Source organism: Chiloscyllium plagiosum, chromosome 22 (genome assembly GCF_004010195.1).
Source record: "Chiloscyllium plagiosum isolate BGI_BamShark_2017 chromosome 22, ASM401019v2, whole genome shotgun sequence".
Taxonomy (NCBI): domain Eukaryota; kingdom Metazoa; phylum Chordata; class Chondrichthyes; order Orectolobiformes; family Hemiscylliidae; genus Chiloscyllium; species Chiloscyllium plagiosum.
The window spans coordinates 22,027,965-22,052,012 of record NC_057731.1 but is presented as its reverse complement, the minus strand read 5'-3'; the positions used below and the strand labels follow the sequence as shown (position 1 = coordinate 22,052,012).

General features: G+C 38.7%; 1 long non-coding RNA gene across 2 annotated transcripts in view; it reads right to left on the bottom strand.

Moving 5' to 3' along the window:
- Positions 1-2,472: 2,472 nt before the first annotated feature.
- The window catches only part of LOC122561125, a 74,763-nt gene continuing 53,187 nt past the window's right edge, over positions 2,473-24,048 (bottom strand). Inside the window, exons 1-3 of one of the 2 annotated variants that reach the window (XR_006314918.1) lie at positions 10,102-10,138; positions 4,126-4,208; positions 2,473-2,675 (exon numbers count right to left, since the gene is read on the bottom strand). This is a non-coding gene — a long non-coding RNA (uncharacterized LOC122561125). Of the gene's footprint in view, positions 2,676-4,125; positions 4,209-10,101; positions 10,139-24,048 lie in introns of those variants that run through there. The other variant, XR_006314917.1, reaches the window with a different exon arrangement.

Sequence of the window (24,048 nt, the reverse complement as noted above, 5' to 3'; positions counted from 1 at the left end):
CAAGGGCACGGAGAAAACTGGAGAGTCAGTGCAGGCACGATGGACCAAATGGACCAAATGGCATCTTTCTGCTTTGTAACACTTCTTTCAAAGTCCATGTAGCTATCTTTGCTTCATACATTTTAAACATTTGATCAGATATAAAATCAATCATCTCATAAGATTAACATTGCATGTAGTCTCAATTCCTCATTGTCAAAGAGAATCCCAGATTTCTACTACCCTCTGTCTGTGCAAGAGTTTGATCAATTCAATCCCAAATGGTCTAGCTATAACTATTAATTTATGATTATGAGCAATCTGAGGTGAGGTTCCCCAATTTGAAACCTTTCCGCCAGACTATATGTTTAAAAAGTAGCCAATTTAAAGTCACTCTTGAGAAAAAAGAGGGGGTTAAGAGTTACTGAACATGAGAAGGAATAATAATTCAACACTCAGATGAGAAATGAGAAACAAGTCCAAAAAAAGATACACAGATTAGTGTCTGAGTTGTTCAAGAAGTGTAGATGCTGGTATATTGTGACCATTTATCAGAGCAAATAAAGCTGTAAAAATGCGAATAAGACATATGGATCCAACCCTCTTTTATACTTCAAAATGGATATAAGCAGTACATTCATTTCCAACTATTGCTGTTTATCTTTGCTCTCTGTGACATTGGGTGACACCCGTTACATTGATCTTGGTCGAATAGCAGTCTTGGCTTTGTAGATTACCTGAAATTCTTTATACTTTCCAACATTCAGAGCTAGTTGTTTTTCTTTTTAACCGCGATGCAAGGTGTTTAATAGTATTCAATCTGTAACCTTCGCAGCTCACTAGACTACCCTAGCACATTAGCTCACTTACACATACAGAATAGGTTGCAGGTCTTTTTATTAACCCCCTTTTTTAAAATGTTCCAGGAAGGGTAAAACACAAACATGTCCCTTAGGTGTTCTCCATAGTCTGGAATATAACCCATAGGAGGTGTTTTCTTGCTGAGCAGAGGTATTAAGTTGCCTTACATCTTTGCATTTGAAGTCTTTCTCTTTGAAACTTCCTTGGCACCCCACAAGGTTCCACATTGCAGGGGTTCACACGGTGAATCTTTCAAAAGTCAGTTAATTCTATTCCACAAAGTTGCATTATCACCCAGGCCTGGCTTGCAGTCTTTGTTTTAAACAAATAAAGGTAAAGTTACCATTGTCTTACAAGACCATAGAGCTGCTCCCTCATTAGACTGAAACAACTGGTGAAGGTTTAACCTAAGGGTCACAATGCCACAGGTGAGGGAGAGGTTGAGAAGGAGAGTCCTTCTTGGTAAACTCAGCCAGTGTCGGAATTGAACCCACACGGTTAGCATCACTCTACATTACAAACCACCTGTACAGTTAACAGAGCCCCTTTAAACAAATATGCCTGATGTGTCATCATGAAACTGGTTCCCTTAATCTTGAACTTCCGACGTAACCTACCTGGTCTTTTTCATTTTTGATAACTTTGATCAATTCACCTTTAATTTTTAAATTTCTATCATGTTATCATTATGAAACAAGTCTACCTCTGCCTACTTCCTGGCACAGGGAATTTGTGACTTACTTTCCAACTTTTAGCTGATAGTGGGTGGAGCAAGATGGGGGAAGGGAAGTTCTTGCACATTATTACTATGTCCTGTACTTTCACTATCATAGTGATTGGTTCATTTTTGTCTGCAGAAATATTACTGTTGCAATGATAGCAGGTACATTTTCATGCATTTTTGAGATTCTCATTAGTGCTTAGACTTTATATTCACATTGGTTAAACAAGTCAGAAATTCTGAACTTCACTTCAAAGTTGTCTGCTTCTCAAAGCTGTCAGAAAGGGTTGACTTTGAATTTGCCAAACCTTTATGAGTGATGGTGTCTGCTGTTGTTTGTGTTCAATGAGAATTTTTTAAAAAAATACTACAACTTTTACCAAACTAGAGGTTCTTCTGCATCTAGCTCAGAAGCATTACACTAGCAATTTCATCTCCATGTGAGATGATTTTATTCTCACTTTGTAACTGTTACTGTTTCATTATCTTACCAGAATGATGAGCAAGGTACTAATTCCCATCCTGATGTGAGGAACCTATAGATATATATTTTGGCTAGCATTATTTAAATTGGTAGCCTTTGCCATTTCACACCCAATCTGTGATAGAGATTTTTTACAACCCTTATTGTTAATATTTATCAAATAATTCTAATTAATTCCCCTGTCTTTAATTTATTGGAGATGGCAATGCATTTCCCTTAATATTTAGGTGGAAATGTCTACATGAAGGCATTCAAATGTTCTCAGTGGGAGTTAGACGCAGGAAGGCACTTGCTTCTGCATTATTTCTGCATTTCTTTTCACCTTTGGAACCTGTATTTGTAAACAAGAATGCACAAGTTTATTCTTCATTAAACATCCAGATCGACCAAGATCTTCTGATTTCTGAATAGTCGGAGAGTGGACACATTCTGAAAGACGCACCTCAGGACCTCTTGGAATCCTGAAATTCCAAAGGATGGTTATATAAAAGAGAAAAGCAGTAAAACTAGTAAATAAGACATACTTGCTTGACGTGTGGTTTTCAAAATGGAGGCCTAGTATGACAACTGTGTTCATTTCTAAGCATTTTTATTCCAAGGTTTTGTATTCGTTTATCCTTCTGTATCCTTCTGAAAAAGTCCACAAATCAAAGGTAGAGTTGTTGGCTTCAGAGGATTCTAACTTATTTACCATAATAGTTAATAAGGAAACATGAGAGCAATTAAATATGTTAACTCCAGTCAACTATAAAACTAATACCCCAACATTCATCCACACTGACACACCACAATCACACAAATTAACCCTCAAGCATCCACATTTACACCCCCAATCACTCGCATTAACCCTCAATCACTCACATTAACCCTCAATCGCTCATACTAACCTGCAATATAATCATCCATACTTGACATCCCTAATCACTCACACAGACACCCTATAATCACTTATATTAATTCACAATCACTCATGCTAACTCCCAATCACTTACACACACACGCTGATCCCACATGCATCTACCTCATTCCTCCTCACTAAACCCTCGTTTCATATCAGGTCAGGCAGCATCCAAGGAGTAGGAGAATTGACATTTCAGGCATAAGGTCTTCATCAGGAGATGAGAATCCTCATTCCTGATGAAGGGTTTCTGCCTGAGCCGTCGATTCTCCTACTCCTCGGATGCTGCCTGACCAGCTGTGTTTTTCCAGCACCATACTCTCGACATTGATCTCCAACATCTGCAAGTCCTCACTTTCTCTCCCCATCATATTGCACTGAGTCGCCCAATTACACACAGTGAAACCCAATCACCCAGTCTGACTACCTGCCCACAATCATATTGAACTCTTGACCGATATTTATTCTTCAAACATTGATCAATTGAAAGAAAAATACAAAGTAAGTGCTCATCATCACATTGCTGTTTATGGAATGTCACTGTTCACAAATTGACTGTAGATGCTGGTTTTAACCCTCTTCCTTTTTTGTTGAACAGGAGAGCATCATTTTCAATGCCCTCATCCTCTGACACACTCCCAATTCCAAGCACTATTGAAAATCATGGCCATTGTCAGCTGTCAGTAACCTAGGAATGAATTCCATTCAGACTGGGTGAGTTTCCTCCTTTGAATGCTGCCATTCTTCATCCATTTTTATCCTATCCAATTTCCCTACTTCATTCTCCTTTACTATAACATTAGCATCTTTCTCTTCTTTACAAGTTCCCATTGCTCTTTTACTGTTTTATCTAATCTTTGATTTCAAATTATCAGATCACTTTTAAATTATTGAAATTAGCCCTCCTCTTGATGCATCTTTTTACTTTTGAATTTTCTTCATCATTTTCCATAACTACATAAAACATACCATCATTTTTCCAACATATTCTCCTGTTGAAACATACTTCACTTGTCCCACTGCAATTTTCAAAGGTAGATGCAGCACTATGTGCTTCCACATTAAGCTGGAATTGGAGGAATGTTCAGTTGTGCACATTTTGGAAATTTCTGTCAACCTACTTAGATTAATTTATATTTCTGTTATTGTTACTCCAAAGTTCTTGCATTTTCTTCAACTTACTTTCAAATCTACTCTTTGACCTCCTTTCCATCTTTTGATGACCTGTAGTATAAATTTTGTAGTCTCATAGCCCTTCTCTTGTCCTTGATTGGAAAAGCAAAAATAATTCAGAAAGAATATGAAACACACTAAGGCAAGGAAATTTTCAACATTTATCCATATGTCTCTGGTTTTCTGGCAGCAATTGCTTGGGATGTTTCTGACACCTTTTCCTCAGCACTGAGATAACATTGTAATCTTCCACAAAATTCTTCATTCAGCAGCTTAATCAATAAATCACAAAATCTCCTCAGTGAACACGAGTCAACTTGACTTTATCCTTTGTATTCCACAGATATTTCTCTGAAATGCAACAGAGTCTTTATTCACAGGCTGCAAGTCAATTTTAAAAGAAGCTTCTGAACCTTCTCTACCACTTTTGAGATTCCTTTTAAGAGTGTGAGCAGCACTTGTAAGATGTGATGCATATTCATTATCAATGCTTTCTTCCTGTAATGATAATACCGTTTTGAATTATTCTCATTTAAGCAGTTATATTGGCTACTTGAGACTTGCCATTAGTGTTTGTAAGAATTTCAAATAGTTAAATTTTGCAGCCATAAAGGAAGTGTGACTCAGCTGTTTAGTAAATGTTAATGTATACTATGTTGACTTCACATCAGGGAATTCTGAATTATCTTCACTGCAGGAAGCCTCAGGTAATATCTGTATAGTACGTACATTTGTTACATCTACTGAAAAGCATTGTCAAATTCTTCCCTTCCAGATGCTTGAAATTAAATTGTTAAAGCCATCCTACAGACTTTTCATCGGCTACATAATGAAATGTTTAAAAAAACCGCATGTGCTGGAAATCATTTTTAAAAAGACGAAAAATGCTGATAATATGCAATAGGTCAGGTAGCATCTGTGGAGAAAGAACGTGGTATACGAGTTGAACCTTCTCTTGGGCACCAAGAGCCTGACATTGGGACCATATGTGGGCCCTGAGTTCAGGCTCATCATCAAGGTGTCCACTGATAAGCTCCTAATTATCTGCCAGGCAGGCTCCTGGGGCAGGAAGCCTATTGAGGGCCTGAAGCCATGGCCAGTCAGCAGCTCTAGAAGGTGGAGGTGGATGGCACATACACAAAAGCAAATGCAAGGCATATGAGGTGCTGTTCTTCAAGCTTGTACTGAGGCTCACTGGAACACTGCAGTAGGCCTGCAACAGAAATGGTAGCCAGGAATGCAGTGTTGTGTTGAAGTGGCAGGCAACTGGAAATTCGAAGAACGGCATCTCATTTTCTGCTTGGGATCCCTGCAACATTGAGTTCAAGAACTTTAGAGTTTTATTCCATCCTTCCATTTTTCATTGCCCACCCCCACAACCCTGATTCTGCCATGACATGGCTTGCTTTCAAGATTAGAGTGGTGCTGGAAAAGCACAGCAGGTCAGGCAGCATCTGAGGAGCAGGAAAATCTTTCAGCAGACCATGTCCATTCTCTGCTACTCTCCTTACCTCTTATTCAGATTCTCTTCTATCCTGGCCTGTTATGAATAATCCCCTCAACTGCCTACCTCTTTCATAAATCTGTCTAGGCTCTGTCTTCATCTATTGGTTCACCTCTCCCCCTACAAACCCTCTCCTTCACCTCATCTTCAGCATATATACCACTGTTTCTGAGCTGCTAACAGTTAAGATAAAGAGTCATCAGACTCAAAATGTTGCCCCAGCTTTCTCCCCACAGATGCTGCCAGTTCTGTTGAATTTCACCAGCAATTTCTTTTTTTTTGTTTCAGATCTCCAGTATCCTCAGGGGGTTCTTTGTTTTTTTGTTCAGAAACAAACTACCTGGGTAGACCCATTATTTCAGCTAGTTTCCACCCCATGGAAATTATTTCTTCCTACCTCAACCATTGGTTTTCTTGTCTAGTCTATTCTGACATATGACAACAGCTTTTTAGCGCTATCTGCCACTATCACTGTTTACAATTTCTTGGCCTCAGTCCATGTCTCTTAACCCCCAACCTCTGCAAGGACAGATTTCCTTTCCTTCCCACCACTCTACTCTGTTTGACTGGACAGGCTGTTACGTTGAATAACTTTCTCTTGAACTCCTCTCATTTCTTCCATATAGCTTGATTTACTATTGAAGCCCCTATGGGTCATAGCTATGTCTTACAATAGGATAAGGGAAGCAGTCTCTGCCCCAGTCCTATCCATCTCACTTCCCTCATCCACGCTACTGGTATATTGATAACCATTTTAGGTGATTTCTTGGTCTCATCCTGAACTGGAAACTTAATCAACTTTGCTTCTCATTTCCAAGCCTCTGTCCTTAGCATTCATTCTGATTTTCCTCTTCCATTTTGGACATCCTCATCTCCATTTCTGGGATAGACTATCTACTACTATTTAGTCTCAGCTGCATTGACTAAAATTCTTTCTGTCATGTTTCCATAGGATTGTATTTCATTCATCACAATTACCTCATCTCTGTTGCATCTACTTAAAGAAGGTCACCTTCCACATCAGTGCTTCCAATTTGTCCTTTTTTTGCCTCAACTGAGAAGTCCTCTCAAGTGTGGTTGAGGATCCTTCATCAGGTCCATCCTATTCCTTGCTATTCTGCTTTCATTCCTTGGTCTTTCATCTCCCACTCCATCAGCTTCCACATTCAATGGATCATCCTTCAACATTTTTGGCAGCTGCAGTGTGATAGAACATTCTCCATCTTCCTTTCCACCCAACTTTGTGCATTGTAAATTGACAATTTACTGGTACTCTTTTCCAATGCCCCTAACATCAGCTCTTTTCCACCAACATCTTCCATGTGCTCTTTTGCAATTAGGTACAGTTCAGCCTTGACACTAAATTCAATAACGTTAGTTCATCACTGCTCTCATTTGCTTGGACAAAAGATCATTGTGTAAGTTCTTCTATGAGCATTTACACCTTATCTGGATGGATCCTTTCCTTTCTTGCTTGTCCCATATTCCCAGTCAACCTGCACCATCATCCCTTTTGTCATTTAAACCCTCCTATCCTACCTCATCTCAGAGATCATTCTCTTGTTTTTAACCTTCAAACCTGATCCCCCTGTCATCCATACCCCATTGTTCCTTGCTCTGACCTTGCTTAGAAACTGTTAAATCTCTCTTTCAGTTTTGATGAAAGGTTGCACTCTGTTGCATATGCCTCCAATTCTCCCTCATTTACTGAGTGTTTCCAGCATTCATTACTTTTCTTTCAAGAAAACATTTTCTTATGTTAACACACCCTTGCTGCGCATGTATTGTTTTTACCTGCACATGGTAGTTATGTTTTGCTACTTTTGAAATGCGACCTGGCATGTGAGGATGGTGAAAGCTGTTAATGCATTTAATATGTATTTCTGATTGATGTGGATAAAGCATAATTTCTTCTGATAATGATCTAATTAAAATGCAGAATTAATTACTATGAAAAATGGTATCCACAGCTGCTCATATTAGAGCTGCTTTGCTGTGATAGCCTTTGTACTTAAACATAAGAGAGACAAGCCAGAATAACTTTCAATGATTTACAGAACCACATATTTGTGCAATTAGTCACTAATTGCACCTAAAATGATAATACAGAAAGGATCCATTATTTTTGCAGATCACTAGATAATGCCAAATTCATCAACATATTTTCTTTCTAATGTATTGTCTTAATGAATGCAAGAATTTTAAACAGCTGTGCTTTGTGCTGATCACTTTCTTATTAGCATATTCACATCGACAAAAAAGTTTTTCAATTTTATTTACTAATACTATTGATACAAAGGGATTTTGTTTTATGTTTTGGAGCACTGAATAACATCCAAGTACAGTACAAATTAATGCATATCTAATCTCTGCTGTGCCAATCACCTGTCTGAACCCTTTCAGCCAATCACCATGGGCAGTTATTCTTGTCATCAGGGTGCCCACCTCCATTTTAAAATTATTTTTCATTCCTTAAGAATAAAAACTTATTTGGAATAAAAATAAAGTGAAGCAAATCAAGCTATCCACATATAATACAATTTGAAAGATTTTGAAACACATGGACAAACAAAATCTCGTCTGCAGCCCAATACGATTAGTTTACAGTTCATCCAAAGAAATTCCTTCCTTCAAATCTTTTATTTGACTTAACTGTTTAATCTCAATTCCAGCCTTATGAGCAATGAAGCCTTTTCCACTGAATAATCACAAAACTTAAATCTTAGATTTTCACAGGTGAGATGGACATGATCTATTTGGACTTCAGTAAGGTGTCCAACAAGGCTCCCCATGGGAGACTGGTTAGCAAGGTTAGATCTCATGAATTACAGGGAGAACTAGCCATTTGGATACAGAACTGGCTCAAAGGTAGAAGACAGAAGATGGTGGTGGAGGGTTGGTTTTCAGATTGGAGGCCTGAGGACAGTGGTTTGCCACAAAGATCGGTGCTGGCTCCACTACTTTTCATCACCTATATAAATGATTTGGATGTGAGCATAAGAGGTATAGTTAGTAAGTTTGCAGATGACACCAAAATTGATGGTGTAGTGGACAGCGAAGAAGGTTAGAGCTGAAAATGTGTTGCTGGAAAAGCGCAGCAGGTCAGGCAGCATCCAAGGAACAGGAGAATCGACGTTTTGGGCATAAGCCCTTCTTCAGGAAGAAGGGCTTATGCCCGAAACGTCGATTCTCCTGCTCCTGACCTGCTGCACTTTTCCAGCAACACATTTTCAGCTCTGATCTCCAGCATCTGCAGTCCTCAGTTTTTTCTCAGCGAAGAAGGTTACCTCAGATTATACAGGATCTTGATTAGATGAGCCAATGGGCTGAGAATTGGCAAATGAAATTTAATTTAGATAAATGCGAGCTGCTGCATTTTGAGAAAGCAAATCTTAGCAGGACTTATACACTTAATGGTAAGGTCCTATGGAGTATTGCTGAATAAAGAGACCTTGGAGTGCAGGCTCATATCTCCTTGAAAGTAGAGTCGCAGGTAGATAGAATAGTGAAGAAGGTGTTTGGTATGCTTTCCTTTCTGGGTCAGAGTATTCAGCACAGGAGTTGCGAGGTCATTTTACGGCTGTAAAGGACATTGGTTAGGCCACTTTTGGAATATTACGTGCAATTCTGGTCTCCTTCCTATCGGAAGGATGTTGTGAAACTTGAAAGGGTTCAGAAAGGATTTACAATGATGTTGCCAGAGTTGAAGGATTTGAGCTATAGGGAGAAGTTGAATAGGCTAGGGCTGTTTTCCCTGGAGCGTTGGAGGCTGAGGGATGATGTTATAGAGGCTTATAAAATCATGAGAGGCATGGATAGGATAAATGGAAAAGGTCTCTTCCCTGAGTGGGAATCCAGAACTAGAGGGCATAGGTTTAGGGTGAGAGGGGAAAGATATAAAAGAGACCTAAGGGGCAACTTTTTTCACGCAGAGGGTGGTACATGTATGGAATGAGCTGCCAGAGGATGTGGTGGAGGCTGGTACAATTGCAACACTTAAAAGGCATCTGGATGGGTATATGAATAGGAAGGATTTGGAGGGATATGGGCCAGGTGCTGGCAGGTGGGACGAGATTGGGTTGGGATATTTGGTCGGCATGGACAAGTTGGACCGAAGGGTCTGTTTCCATGCTATACATCTCTTTGACTCTCTGACTCTAAATACTCCTGATCTGGAAGTTTTAAAAAAACTCCTTCACTGAGGTAACTCAATCCTTAACAACTCTGAACTATCTCCTTCTTCTAGAAAAAAAAACTATTCTTGCATCTGAAGCCAGTCAAGACTTCTTCAAACTATTCTAAAACTTCTCAGTCTCTGGGAACTTTTACGTTAATATTGTTCCTTGATTATTTTCAAACTAATGTCTTTCAAAGTTGTCTCTCTTTTATGATAAAACCTCATCATAAAAACTCCAGGAGGTTTTGAGTCTTCTGTGCTCTGATATACGCTGGCTTCAAATCATAGTTCAGGATAGACTGACCTCGTTCATTATTCACAGCTGAAAATGTGTTGCTGGAAAAGCGCAGCAGGTCGGGCAGCATCCAAGGAACAGGAGAATCGACGTTTCGGGCATAAGCCCTTCTTCAGGAAGTCCTCACTTTCTCCTCGTTCATTATTCAACCCTGTCACACAAATATATCAATACTCACATGCCACTAGCTGAAAATCCAAACTCTTAAAAAAAACATTTAAGATATACAAATCACAGATCGATATGAAATACACCACATGAACAACATCTCATTGAAATTACTGCAGCATAGGCCCTCATCACTGTATTGGAATTTGAATCTCAAACCACACAATCAACTTTTGTAATGGTCATTTTCAATTATATCTCTTTAAAAAAAAATCATGAAGCAATTGCTGAAACTTTTGAACTTATAAAAACAGAACATACAAAGTGATTTAAAGGATTTGGGAAAAATGCAAATTATGAGCCAACTTTTGTATGTGGCTGTTGCAAAGATAAATGATCCCTGCTCATCCTTCTCCATCTATCAGCAACCTTTAACATAGCTGGCCAGAGTCCTACTTCAGCTTTTCCCCACACCATCCGTCATGTAGGACTGTGTTTATTTAGTTCCATTCTTAACAATCCTGTCTCAGCCAGAGAGAATCACCTGCAATAGATTGACTTTTCCCTCCCACATGTTAAAGACTAGTATCCCACATGGATCTATCCTGCCTCTCCAGTTCTTATCTACATGCTGCCCATCAATGGCACCATTGAAGATGACTGCATCAGTGTGCACATATATACTGCTGACACTCACCACCATCTCTCTCCATTGCCTTTCAATTGACAAATGTAAGTGCTGCTTCCTGCCCAGCCCCTATTTTGAGGTCAGAAGCCTCAGGGACTGAGGAAAGCCTGGCAACTCATGCTTCTTGTACTTTGGGTGAGGAAGACCTCCTAATCAGTCACCTCCTCTACCAAGGTCTCCTCATTTAGCCTTGCCAACAGATGCCCACACATCCCAAACCCCATACCCCCAGCATGTGTCTAGCCTCCCACAACAGAAGACCTCCATACCTAGCACTGAAGGTTCCACACTTAAACTGATATCATGCTTGCACTTCCAGCAGCGACCATTGTCCACAACCTTATTAGTCTGTCAGATTCCACTCCCCCCATCCACCTAATCACTCATCCACCTACTCACCTCATCCACCTGCCACCCTAAAAGCCTACCCCTCTGTTACCATATCCACCTACTACTCTATCATCTGCGACCCTTCCAACCTATCATGTTACCCCTTTGCCATCACTCTCACCTCTCGCTACCCATTTATCACTTCACTCAGCTGCCATCCTTCCCATTGAATTCATCTACTTTCTCACCCATCAATACACCCTATCACTCCACACATTCACTCATTCCACCCTGTCACTATAGTTACACTGGACATTTAAACTTACCTGATATCAACCCATGCTGTATGAAGGGGTGAATCTTCTGCACTGGTTTTTATCTGTACCCTTTGAGTGTGTTCCTGCATTTGGGGAGTTATTTCTGTAGTGTTGAAAGGTGGACATATTTAAACATATTAGGTTCAGTATTCTGTCTGATGAGCATCGAACACAGTTGTTGTGACATTGATTGGAAGATTTGAGCCTATATTTTATGCAGGGTTTTTGTTTCATAATTTCAAATGGAAAAATTGATTGTAGAAAAAAGTTGATTTAAATACCTGCAAATGCACTGTGGTGTTAGTGTACAGATTAAAGTATTACTTTGTTATCAATTATTTAAAGTAATCAGCAGATATTTTTTCCCCTCGGTAACATATAACTAGCATAAAGAGGAGGAACTTTGCAATTTCACATTCAACATGGAAGATGAGATATCTTTAATGTCTCTACACTGCCATCTATTGTCTTTAATCTGAAGCATCCTATTCAGTGCAGTGCTTCTATGAAACAAACTCTATTAAGAAATGATTTGGAGATGCCTGTGTTGGACTGTGTTCGGAGCGATGCTCCTTCATCAGCTGATAGTGGAGGACACAATTCTAAGGCACAGAATTTATAGCAAAAATTTACAGTGTGATGTAACTGAAATTATACATTGAAAAATATCTTGATTGTCTGTTGAATCTTTCATCTGTTCAAATACCATGATAGTTTCACTTCTTTCATGTGTAGATCACAAAACCTTTTTTTAAATTGCATTCTCAGGTTAGCTGTAACAATGGATGTTAGCTAGACAATATGTTGAAGGTGTTAGCCCTCTGTGTTTTTACAGTCTACGCCATGATATTTAGATTGATTTGGGTCTTTGTTTATCTGTGTGTGTCTGTCTGTCTGGGTTGGGGGTTGTGAGTGTGAGAGAGAGTGTATATGTGTGTGTAGTGAGTGTAGAGTGTCTTAAGTCTGTGATGGGGTGCATGTGTGAGTGTGGGAGTGTGTGTGTCTGTAGGAGTGTGTAAGTGGGTGTGTGTGTCTGTGAGAGTGAGTGTATGTGTGTGCGTGAGTGTAGAGTGGTCTAAGTCTGTGCGAGGATGCATTTAGAATTGTGTCCTCCACTATCACCTGATGAAGGAGCGTCGCTCCGAAAACTAGTGTGCTTCCAATTAAACCTGTTGGACTATAACCTGGTGTTGTGTGATTTTTAACTCTATTAAGAAAGATCTGGATCATCAAAAAAATTAACGCTTCTTTTGCAAATGCTCCTACAATGGTTTTATTACAGGTGTTACATATGTCAGGCCTGCCTCAAATTTTTTTTTAGGCTCTAAATAATGGCCAAAATTTCGCATCTTGCAAGAACTTGCTCTCTCAGCTGCGGTTATTTTATTGGCAAAGTGAATAGAGAGGTCACGTGGTGAATTGCAGTTGCAGTAAATCCACACTTAGTTCGATGCCGCAATCTGAAATCATGACACATAATGTCTTCTTTCAGTTCAATGATAGGCAAATGTTTTTGAGTGTTTGAACTTTTATTTTGTTTTGCTTTTAATTCAAGTGCCCAACCCTGGCAAAGTTAAACTCCCAAGTGGATGATTTCCACTTCCTTAGACCTTCTACAACAGTCTGTGATATGAATGTTATAGCAGCCCATGACTAAAGTTGACAAGATGGCCGCCTGGGTTTTTTTTACCTGACACAAGATGGACAAAAGGTGTTGGCGGCTACATAAAGCAAATGTTCACAGCCAGACTTGTGGCCTCCATCCATGTTATTGGATAAGATAATGAAAGCTCCCATGAGGGTCATGAAAGGGTCCTGGTGAGAAGAAACATAAGGGAACTTATTTGGGTATCTGCAAACAGGCAGTTCTACAACCAGAAGCATTTTAATAAGGGGCATTTTTGAAAGGCCTAGATAAGCCAAAGTCACAATTTTGCAATTTAGTAAAAAAACATAATCCCACAATAATTTAGCCTCTTTAGGTAATTGTCATTATATAATAATCAGTATGAGTATTGGGAAATGCAATTCAAAAGCATCCATGCAGAGATTTAATTGAATTTTATAAGCAGTCAACTGGAGACATTAAAAGATGCCCCCTCACTGGGAGGGAAGATGGAGCAATAAATATTGTAACAGATAAGCTTTAAGAGAGCAAAAGAGGAGAGATAAACAACTGCACCTTAAATTGCAGATTTTTACATGCAAAGATCAAGGGAAGAGTTCCAGAGACAGATTACAACAGCAGAGTGAAGATGCGGTTATGTCCACTAGTTATTAGCCGAATCTAAATAAGTTTCATTTAAAAACCTGGTAAAATTGTAAAGTGTTTGAATTTCATCCTCATCAGTGGAATTTAGATAAATGCTTTCTATTAAGAAAAGAAAATGGTAATGGAAAGTGTTTAGAATGGAAACAGTAAAGATTCACTCAAGAACTAAACTCTGGTTAAAACTCACTTACAGATGCAAATAACAGGGGTTGTAATGGCAACTGCAAGTCAGAGGGACAGTTTGCTTAATCTCTCAGTTTGAAGTGAGAGAGGTGATGTTCCCAATTTATGAGCTGTATCACAGAATTGTAGTCACCATATATTCACTATATATATATATCACTTGATTTTAAAGTCTTTACAACAATTGGTAGAAATTAATATACTTCCTAATATTATGTACTAAATTTGGTAGAGAATTTGCAAGAGTCTTCAGTGATAAGCAAGTATTTAGGTTGTTGGCAAATAATGTGGTACAGCTGACAATGACTGGGCAGGAGATTAACTGTCAGATGCATTGAAAAATCCAAAAGACAGATGATGGATGTATCTGGTAAACATCATGAGATTATGGGAGGACTTAGGACTGTCCATAGAATTGTCCATTATAGATTGTGAGTTTACGGGATTGGATGATTAGATTAGGGGATGTGGCTAACAATGAGACCATGGAGTCTTAGAGTCATAGAGATGTATAGCATGGAAACAGACCCTTCAGTCCAACTCATCCATGCCAACCAGAAATACTAAATTAATCTAGTCCCATTTGCCAGCATTTGGTCCATATCCCTCTAAACCCTTCCTATTCATATACCCATCCAGATACCTTTTAAATATTATATTTGTACCAGCCTCCACAACCTCCTCTGGCAGCTCACTCCATACATGCACCACCCTCTGCGTGAAAAGGTTGTCCCTAAGTGTCATTGACCTCTCCTCTGATCTGGGTGTTATTAAGAGGCGAACCGAGCCTCATGTGAAAACCAGATTTGACATGCCTCTGGCCTCTCCCACATATGTGGTAAAAGAGCTTGGAATAAAGATCACTTGTAGGGCTGAACACAGAGCTGACTCCTCTTTGATATTTCATCCAACAACACTAAGCTCTTCAGAGATTTGGGCCAGATAAGTGTGACTTACCTTCTAGATTGCCCTGGAAATGTTACATCAGTCGATACCTTTTCTCACAGCGTTCAGCCAGTGTAACTGAACTGAAGATCACAACCAACCCTTACCCATTCCTCTACCCAAAGTCAACCTAACTTTCTCACTGACGACAACTCCCAACCTGACCTAACCTAACTGCTCACTCATTCAGCTATTCATCCACCTACTCACTCACCTACTCACTCCCTCACGCACTCATTCACTCAACTACAGACTTGCCGGCTCACTCATCCATCACCCACCCACTCACCCAAGATCTCACTTACACTCCCCATCATTCACTGAGAAGCTTGAAACTTTTAAAAGCTTGTCTGAATATGGGAGCTAATTTTATCTGAAAAGAAATATATCCAATAATCTCCTTTGTGAGGTTACTTGCAGAAGATCAATCATACATAGTAGAATTCTTCATGTAAATGGGGAGAAAAGTAGTCGAATCTGAAACTAGGGTCCGGAATCTAAATAAATTGAATTGGCAAGGATGAATTGGGGAACCCTGGGGACTGTCGAGGGATAGGCAATGGTTCATATTTAAAGGAAATGTACATGAATTACAACAATTATTCATTTCTGTCTGGCACAAACACAAAAGATTAAAGGTTGCTCAATCATGATTTACAAAGAATATTTGAGGTAGAATTAGATCCAAACAAAAAATATATAAAATTGCTCAAAAAACAGCAAGCCTGAGAACTGAGAGCTTTTTGAATTCAGCAACTGCAAGGGAAAAATAGAGTCTTGAGAGCAGAATTGCAGGGAGCATAGAAACTGACTGTAAAAGTATCTATAAATATGTGAAAGGAAGAAAATTAGTACAAACAAATCTAGGTACCTTGTAATCAGAACTTGGGAAATTATAATTATAAAATTAAACACAATGATAATGTCTAGATCAAAAGAATTGACAGAAGAGTTAAACACATACTTAAGTTCTGTCTTCACAAAAAGCACAAATAACCTCCCAGAAATGTTAGGGAGCCAAAGATCTTAGTGAGAAGGATGAATTGACAGAAATCTATATTAGTAAGAAATGTGGTGGGGAAATGAATGGAGTTAAGAACTGACGATCACTGGGGCTGGAACTAAATTGATGGGTAACTTAAAAATTCTGTGGACCTGCTACAGTTCCAACAGATTGAAGGATGGCAAATGTAACCCGAGTATTTAAAAAGGGAGGGAGAGAAAATGCAGACAGTTACAGACATGTTATCTGAATATCAGTAGTCATGAAAATGCTAATCTATTATTTTAAAAATGTAGAAAAATGTAAAATACAACAGGTTTGTTGTAGTGGGTGATTTTAACTCCCAATATTGGCTTGGATTCCCTTAGGTGCTGGGGCTTAGATGGAACAGAATTTGTGAGGGGCATCCAGAAGGGCATTTTGAAACAATATGGAGATTGTCTGACCTGGGAAGGAGCCATAATAGAGTTTGTATTGGGAAACGACTGGCGGTTGATCCAAGTTTCAGTGGTGAAGCTTTTTGGGAACACTGATCATAATTCCATAGGTTGTAAAATAGTTATGGATAATGATTAGACTGGTCCTCAAGTGAAACTGCTAAACTTGGGGAAAGCTGATTATAACAGTATTAGGCAGGAACTGAAGAAATTAGATTGGGTGGGGGTGGCTTAATGAGTACTTTGCATTAGTATTCGCCAAGAAGAAGGACAAAGAAGATTAAGAAGGGTTATGCTTACATTGTAGGTATGTCGCTATTAAGAAGCAGGGTGTCGTGAAAAACATTACTGTAGGTAGGTCCCCAGTGCCTGATGGGATCATTTCCCAGGATACTGAGGGAAGCAATGCAGGATATTGCTGGGGCCAGAAGGAGATCTTTGTATTTTTGTCTAGCCACAATATCCAATGTTGTTCCTTTGTTTAAGAAGAGCAACAGGGATATGCCAGGAAATTAAAGACCAGTGAGCCAGTGGTAGAGAAACTATTGGAGAAGATTCTGAGGAACATGATTAATTTGCATTCGGAAAAGAAAGGGCTCATTGGAGAAGTCAGGATGGCTTTGTGTGGGAGAGGTCTTATCTCACAAATTTGATTGAGCTTTTCAAGGAAGTGATGAATATGATGAGGGTAGGGCAGTGGATGAAATCTACTTGGACTTTATAAAGCATTTGATTAGATCTCTCATGGTAGGCTGATCCAGAAGAATAAGTCACATGGGTTCCACTCTGAGTTGGTAAGTTGGATGCTAAATTGGTTTGATGATAAAAGTCAGAGGATAGTTGTGGAGGGGCATTCTTCTGACTGACGGTCTGTGGCCAGTTGTGTTCTGCAAGGATCAGTGCTGGGACCTCTGTTGCATATAATATATATATAAATGATTTGGACAAAAACATACGTGGTCTGGTTCATAAGTTTGCAGAAGACAAAAAAATTGGTAGACTTGTGGATGGTGAGAAAGGTTGTCAAAGGCTGCTGGAGGATAAAGATCAATTGGAAAGTTGAGTGGAAAAATGGCAGATGGAATTTAATCTGGACAAATGTAAGCTAATGCATTTTGAGAGGTCAAATGCAATGGGAATGTATACAGTAAATTACAGGACAGCTCAGAGCAATGATATAGAGGGATCCTGGGGTACAGCACCATCATTCCTGCAAGTGGATAAGTTGGTAAAGAAGGCATACAGCATGCTTGCTTTTGGTTGGGACATTGAATATAAAAGTTAGCAAGTCAAGGTGCAGCTGTATAAAACTTTACTTTTGTCACCTTTGAAGTATTGTGTGCAGTTCTGGTCACCACACTGTAGGAAGCATGTAGAGGCTTTTGATAGGGTGCAAAAGAGATTTGCCTAGATTGGAGTGTATTAGCTGTAAGGGGAGGTTGGACAAACTTGGATTGTTTTTGCTGCGGGGTGACCTGATACAAGCATATAAAATTATGAGAGCATGGACAGAGTGGATAGTCAGAGTCTTTTTACCAGGGTGGAAATGTCAAATGCATAGGTTTAATGTGAGAGAAGAACAGTTTAAAGTTGATATGCAAGCCAAGTGATGGATGAGTGGCGCCTGGAAATACCTGCCAGGGAAGGTGGTAGCAGTAGAAATGATAGCAATGTTTTAAGACACATTTAGACCAAAAGATGAACAGCAGGGAATAGATAGATACAGACCAAATGAAGTCAGATGGGATTACGTTAGAATAGCATCATGGACAGCACAGGCATAGAGGACTGAAAGGCCTGTTACTGTGCTGTGCTGTTCTATGTTCTATGTAGAACATTTGTCAAGCAACAATGGAATTGGATAAAGCCAGAATTAGATGATGAAATACAAATTGTACCTAACAAATTTTTTTAAGGATGTAGAATAAATAAGAGCAAACCAGTGGATGTGAAGTAATTGGATTTTCAGCAGGCTTTTGTTAAGGCCAGTAGGAAAAATTAAAGCTCATGGAATAGGGAGTGATATATTGGCATGGATAATGAATTGATTGACAGATAGGAACAGGGACTGGGAAAATAATTTTTTTTTTCTGAGTAACAGGCAGTGACAAAAAGGATACCACAAGGGGGATCTGTGCTTGGATCTCAGTTATTAATGATACATATAAATGAACTAGATGAGGGAAATAAATGCAACATTTCCAAGTTTGTTGATGACACAAAATTATAAGCTGCAAAGAGGAGGCAACAAAACCTAAAGGTGATTTAAACAAGTTGGATGAATGGGAAGATACATGGCAGATACAGTACAATGTGGCTAAAAGCCCTTCATCAGGAATGAGCTTTTGCCTGAAATGTCGATTTTTTTTCTGATCCTTGGATGCTGCCTGACATGCTGTGCTTTTCCAGCAGCACTTTAATCTTGACTCTAATCTCCAGCATCTGCAGTCCCCACTTCTGCCTTCAGATGTCTGATTGCAGTTACACAGGCCTTGGTGAGACTATACTTGGAATATTATGTGCTGCTTTTGTTCTCCCTACCTAAGAAAGGATATACTTGCCATAGAGAGAGAGCTATAGAAGTTCGCTTGGCTGATACTGTGAATGGCAGTACTGTCCTGTGAAGAGAAATTGGTTTGACTGGACCTGAATTCACTAGAGCTTAGAAGGATAAAAAGGGATCTGATTGAAACATATAAAATTCTAACAGGGTTGCACAGACTAGATACAGGAAGGATATTATCTCTGGCTGTGGAGTCTAGAACCAGGAAACACAGTGTCAGGATACAGGGTAGATCATTCAGAACTGATGAGGAAGAATACCTTCACTCAAAGGGTAGCAACCCTGTGGAATTTTCTAAACAGAAAGCTGTGGAATCCAACTCACTGAATATATTCAAGAAAAGGAGGGATACAGTGATTCCTCCATATCAGTGAGAGTTCCATTCCTGAGAGCTCCCGTGAATGATAAAACTCGAGAATGCAGCGATCATTAAAAATAAGCTAAAAATCATGAACATGCAAGTTTTGCCCGCTGAGGTTGAATTTTGTTTATACTATTTTTTGGCACAGGTAGTCAAATTGTGATTCTTGATTTCACATATACAGAAGATTTACTGTAACTTGTGAGATTTTAAAGGCATCAAGGGGTATGGAGAGAAAACAGAAATATGGTATTAATGCATAGCCATTAAGGTGAAGTCATGATCATATTGAATAGCAGAACGGGCTTGAAGGACTGAATGACTTATTTCTTCTCCCAGGTTCTATGTTTCTCCATTTTACCACAATTGTTCCCCTTATAGGTGAAACTTTTCACTTATCATGGTCATTTGTTCTTTGAAATTTGACTGTCTTTGCAGTATTGGTCTTCTTATGCGAGACTTCCCTCAAACCTGTTTGTTTGGCCTATAATTTTGCTTTCTCTCATTTTATAATTGCTTAGGAAATTTTCTGTTTTTACCCATTGCTCTCTCCCTGCCTTGGGTCTGGTGAGGGGGAGTTGTCAGTAAAGCTATTGCTGCACTCCTCAGAAAGCCCTTTGGAATCGCTGTTGGTTTCAAAATAACAGATCTATCACTAAGTAGTCAGATTGTACGGTTAACAGGGAAGATTCAACAACCCTCATTGTTTTATGGAATGCGGGGACAAATATTCAATATATTGGCCTTCCAAACTTTAATGTTTTTCTCTCATCCAGTTTAGCGAAATGGTTTCACAAGAAAGCAGTGTTTTTCTTCAGAAAACTTGATACTTCTAAATCTTTAGCATATAATTTGTCTTGTTGCGTTATCTTCAAGCTGGCTGTATATGTTGGATGTCTGAGAGAGCTTTGTCATGCTGGTAAATGCCAAAGTTATTCTTCATCTTGTTGAAAAAGATACAAGTGGAATTCATTAATTAAGAGCTTAACATTTAAGAGACAAGACAGTTCACGCATCTACCAGTTGTGAGGCAAGAATCTGTGACCAGAACAAAGTCAAACAGATATATTATCTACCGTCTAATCTCTCAAATAAAGCTTAAAGTTAAGTTATTCAAACCAGTGAAGATGATTCATGACAGCATTATCCATGAGCATCCATACACTCATTCAAGCACAAACATCATCATCTTAGGGGTCTCATAATCTATAGAATGTTCACTTATACTTCCTGCTTCCAAAGAATAAGGAATAACAAGAGAAAGTTAGGACAAGAAGTTAAGTGTGAATCATCATGGTTATCAATTCCAGCCTAGAATATTGGTATTTTATTAAAATTATCTCTTCCAGTAATATTAAGGACAATTTTAGTTACCAAGACTGAAAGGTTTGATCTATAAGTAGAGGTTGGATAGGTTAGAACTTCTTTCCCCTGGAGCATGGGAGGATGATGGGTGACCTTATGGCAGTTTATAAAATCATGAGGGACATAGGTAAGGTAAATAGCCAAGGTATTTTCCCCAGGGTAGGGGAGTCCAAACAAGAGGAAATAGCTTTACTTTGAGAGGGCAAAGATTTAAAATGGACTTGAGGGAAACCTTTTCACACATGGGGTGGTGCATATATGGAATGAGATGCCAGAGAACGTGGTAGGGGCAGGTACAATTACAACATTTAAAAGATATTTGAATAGGTACACAGATAGGAGAGGTTTAGAGGGATATGGGCCAAAATCAGACAAATGGGACCAGTACCATTTAGGAAACCTGATCAGCATGGACATGTTGGGCCAAAGGGCTGATTTCAGTGTTATATGGCCCTATGACTCTAGTTAATCCAATAAGCATGCACTTCTGATTGGTATTGTGCCTACCAATATTACCAGACTGATAGTCCAATCTTTCTGTATCGCATGGGGTCAGCTAACTTGTGTTATTTAAACCATCTCTTTGCACAGTTCTGTGAGCAATGAAATAGGTGGAAGGGTGGGATGTCAGGAGTTCAGAAGCCCAGAAAAAAAAATCAGTAAAAGCCAGTAAAATGATGATGCTGTCCATTCTGGAGTTCTATATTATAATGTAGAAGACAAGTTCGATCACTGCTGTCATTTCCAAGTTTTGCTGATTTTAATCATAATTTAAATAGAAATAATTAGAGGAAGTTGGAAAGTCTATCGAGCTTTACAATGCTGTGGGAAAAGGAAAATTGCATCTTGCGTTTGTGATTGGGTGTGTATTTTATTGAGGGGTAATTTCTTTGCCTCTGAGTTCTTTGTAAGTCTGGGAGCCGGTGTCTGTGTAACCTAAAAATTCTTTAAACTCCAAGGCCTACTTTTGTACAGGCTATTTTGTTCTAATGCGCATTTCATTAGCACAAATTGGCTATAATGCGATTGACAAATTGTGGATGCTGTTTGGATCAGGTGAACTTTCTACTGAATGGGTATAATGATTTTCTATTATCGATCTTCCACAGCGTGATTTTCTGTCACAACTTTCCAGAGCACAATTTTCGATAGCACGAGGTTGCAGAGGAACACAGCTGTCATGTTATAGCAAAACCACCTGCATGAGGTTTTAAAATTGTTGTTTGTTTAATTCTGTACACAATTATATTTTACAATTAGTGTAACTGAAAAGAAGGATCATTTATCAGAAATTGAAATAGATTGCAGAATTCTGTTTTTTTTAAGTTGATTAATGAATTCTGAGGTTGTAACATTCCATCTCTTTAAGAACTTACCTATGGCTGTAAAATATGTTGTTACTGGAAATTTAAACTTTTGTTTCTTTTTTTCGTAAAGAATCACTTTTCCTTCAGTTTAAGTTTCAGTTTGTTGAAAGATACTTTGAAGAAAGAAGAACTAAGATCATTGACATTATTTATTTCTTTGGTTCCCTTTCTGTGCAAATTTGAAATACATTAAGACACAAGATCCTGTTCTTTGTGGACAGAACAAATATACATATTACATCTGTCTGAACTTAACAAAGTAGGCAGCAGCCATTCTCTGGTTCATTCCAGAGTCAAGGTGTTTCAAATTTCAACAAATTGTGGCAGTTAACTGACAGTGATGCATTCTCCATAGCATTACCTTAACCAATCGCAATCCATTTGCCAACCAATCAGCACTTTTCTAATAGTCTTGAATATTGTTCCCCTTTATATTGTTATTTTTGCAAATGTCCTGATGAGTGCAAGGTAAATGCTTCTAAAAATAAGTATTTTCTTATCAGTACTCATTATTGGTAAGAGGATGCAATATTGTTTATTCAACTGTCTATATCTAAAAAGAGGTTTCGTTTTTTCACACCTTGAAATGTTAGCTCAGTAGGCTTAGGGGATAGTGATGTCATTTATTTAGTAGACATGCCTCTAGTTATTGGAGGTGAGATAACTCCTGATGATTCAGTTTAAGCCAATGAAAAAAGTGAACCTGAACCATTTCCGATTGAGGAATGCACAGCCCTCAGAATTTGGAAACTCAAGTTCTTTCATGGCACAGTTTTGCTACCACTTCTGTTTATAATTCTGGGAATTTCAAAACAATTTCACTTCAGAAGTAAGAATAAAGTCATTTTCTGTGCTGGGATTTCTAAAGGGATCCTGAACTTTGAAGGATAAGAAACTTCTGTGCTGCCTTTGCTACGTATTTTTTAAGAATTTATAAAAATAATACATTATATAATATAACCCTACTATAATTCTTATAATCTTATAATTCATGAATACTGGCTATTCGTTCCCGTCAGTCCAGCACAGCTGAGGACCCTTTGTTATGAATTAAGAAAAGATAATTTTGAATTTTTCAGAAGGTGTCTTTTATACCTCAAAACCCCTTAATCTTATAACCTTAATGAGAAGTACCAGCTTGTTTAGAAGCCAGAGGTATTAGAATGTGGCTGGAAGAAGTTCCCAGACTGCCCCCTTCAGTAAATCTGAAACCTTTACTGGAAGTGGTTCTCCTCAAGAAAGTGACAATTTTGGGAAGGAGCAAAATATTCTTAACAGAACCACGTGAATCAAAAATTGTAGGAAGTGACCGATCCTATGAAAGCTGATTCCTTACTGTATCATTCATGGGTGTAAATGTCTAAAGGGTTTGTCACACTGAAAACAAAAGTGTGAGAGTCTAACAGGTGTCTGTTAATTTTTTTACAAAATCTGTATTATATAGCAAGCACTTTAGCCCATACTTCAGCCCACAATTAATAAGCAGCATCATTCCCATCTGAAACCTAAGTGCCTGAAGCTGCAACACTAATTTGGTGAGTTTTAAAGAGATAGAATTTCTATAGTATATGTATCTTTGGCATATTTTTTACCAACTCATTTCCACAAATGAATTGAGTGCTCCCTGATTATCCTATCACACTTGCTACAAAATGGTAAATTCTATGGAATGCTCAATTATATTCCCTCCTAATAAAAATTACAGAGGCAATTACAAAGCAGCCTATGGCACAATTGCCAAAGATTATAGACATGGCGCATTCTTTCTTGACAAAACTTTGTTTGCCACAACTGGGATCCTTGGGATGCAACTTACAGAAAGTTCTCATCACTGCTTGACAACTAGAGGATCAGTTTGAGAAAACGTTGATGGCCCTCTTCATGCTGTTTAATACCAGCTCAGGATCTGTCCCCATTCAAATCTAAAAGGCAGATTGGATAAAACAAGAAGGTGGATGGACAAGGACACCATCTGTCAGCATAAAAAACATTACACTCTCATCTGGGCACTTGGAAG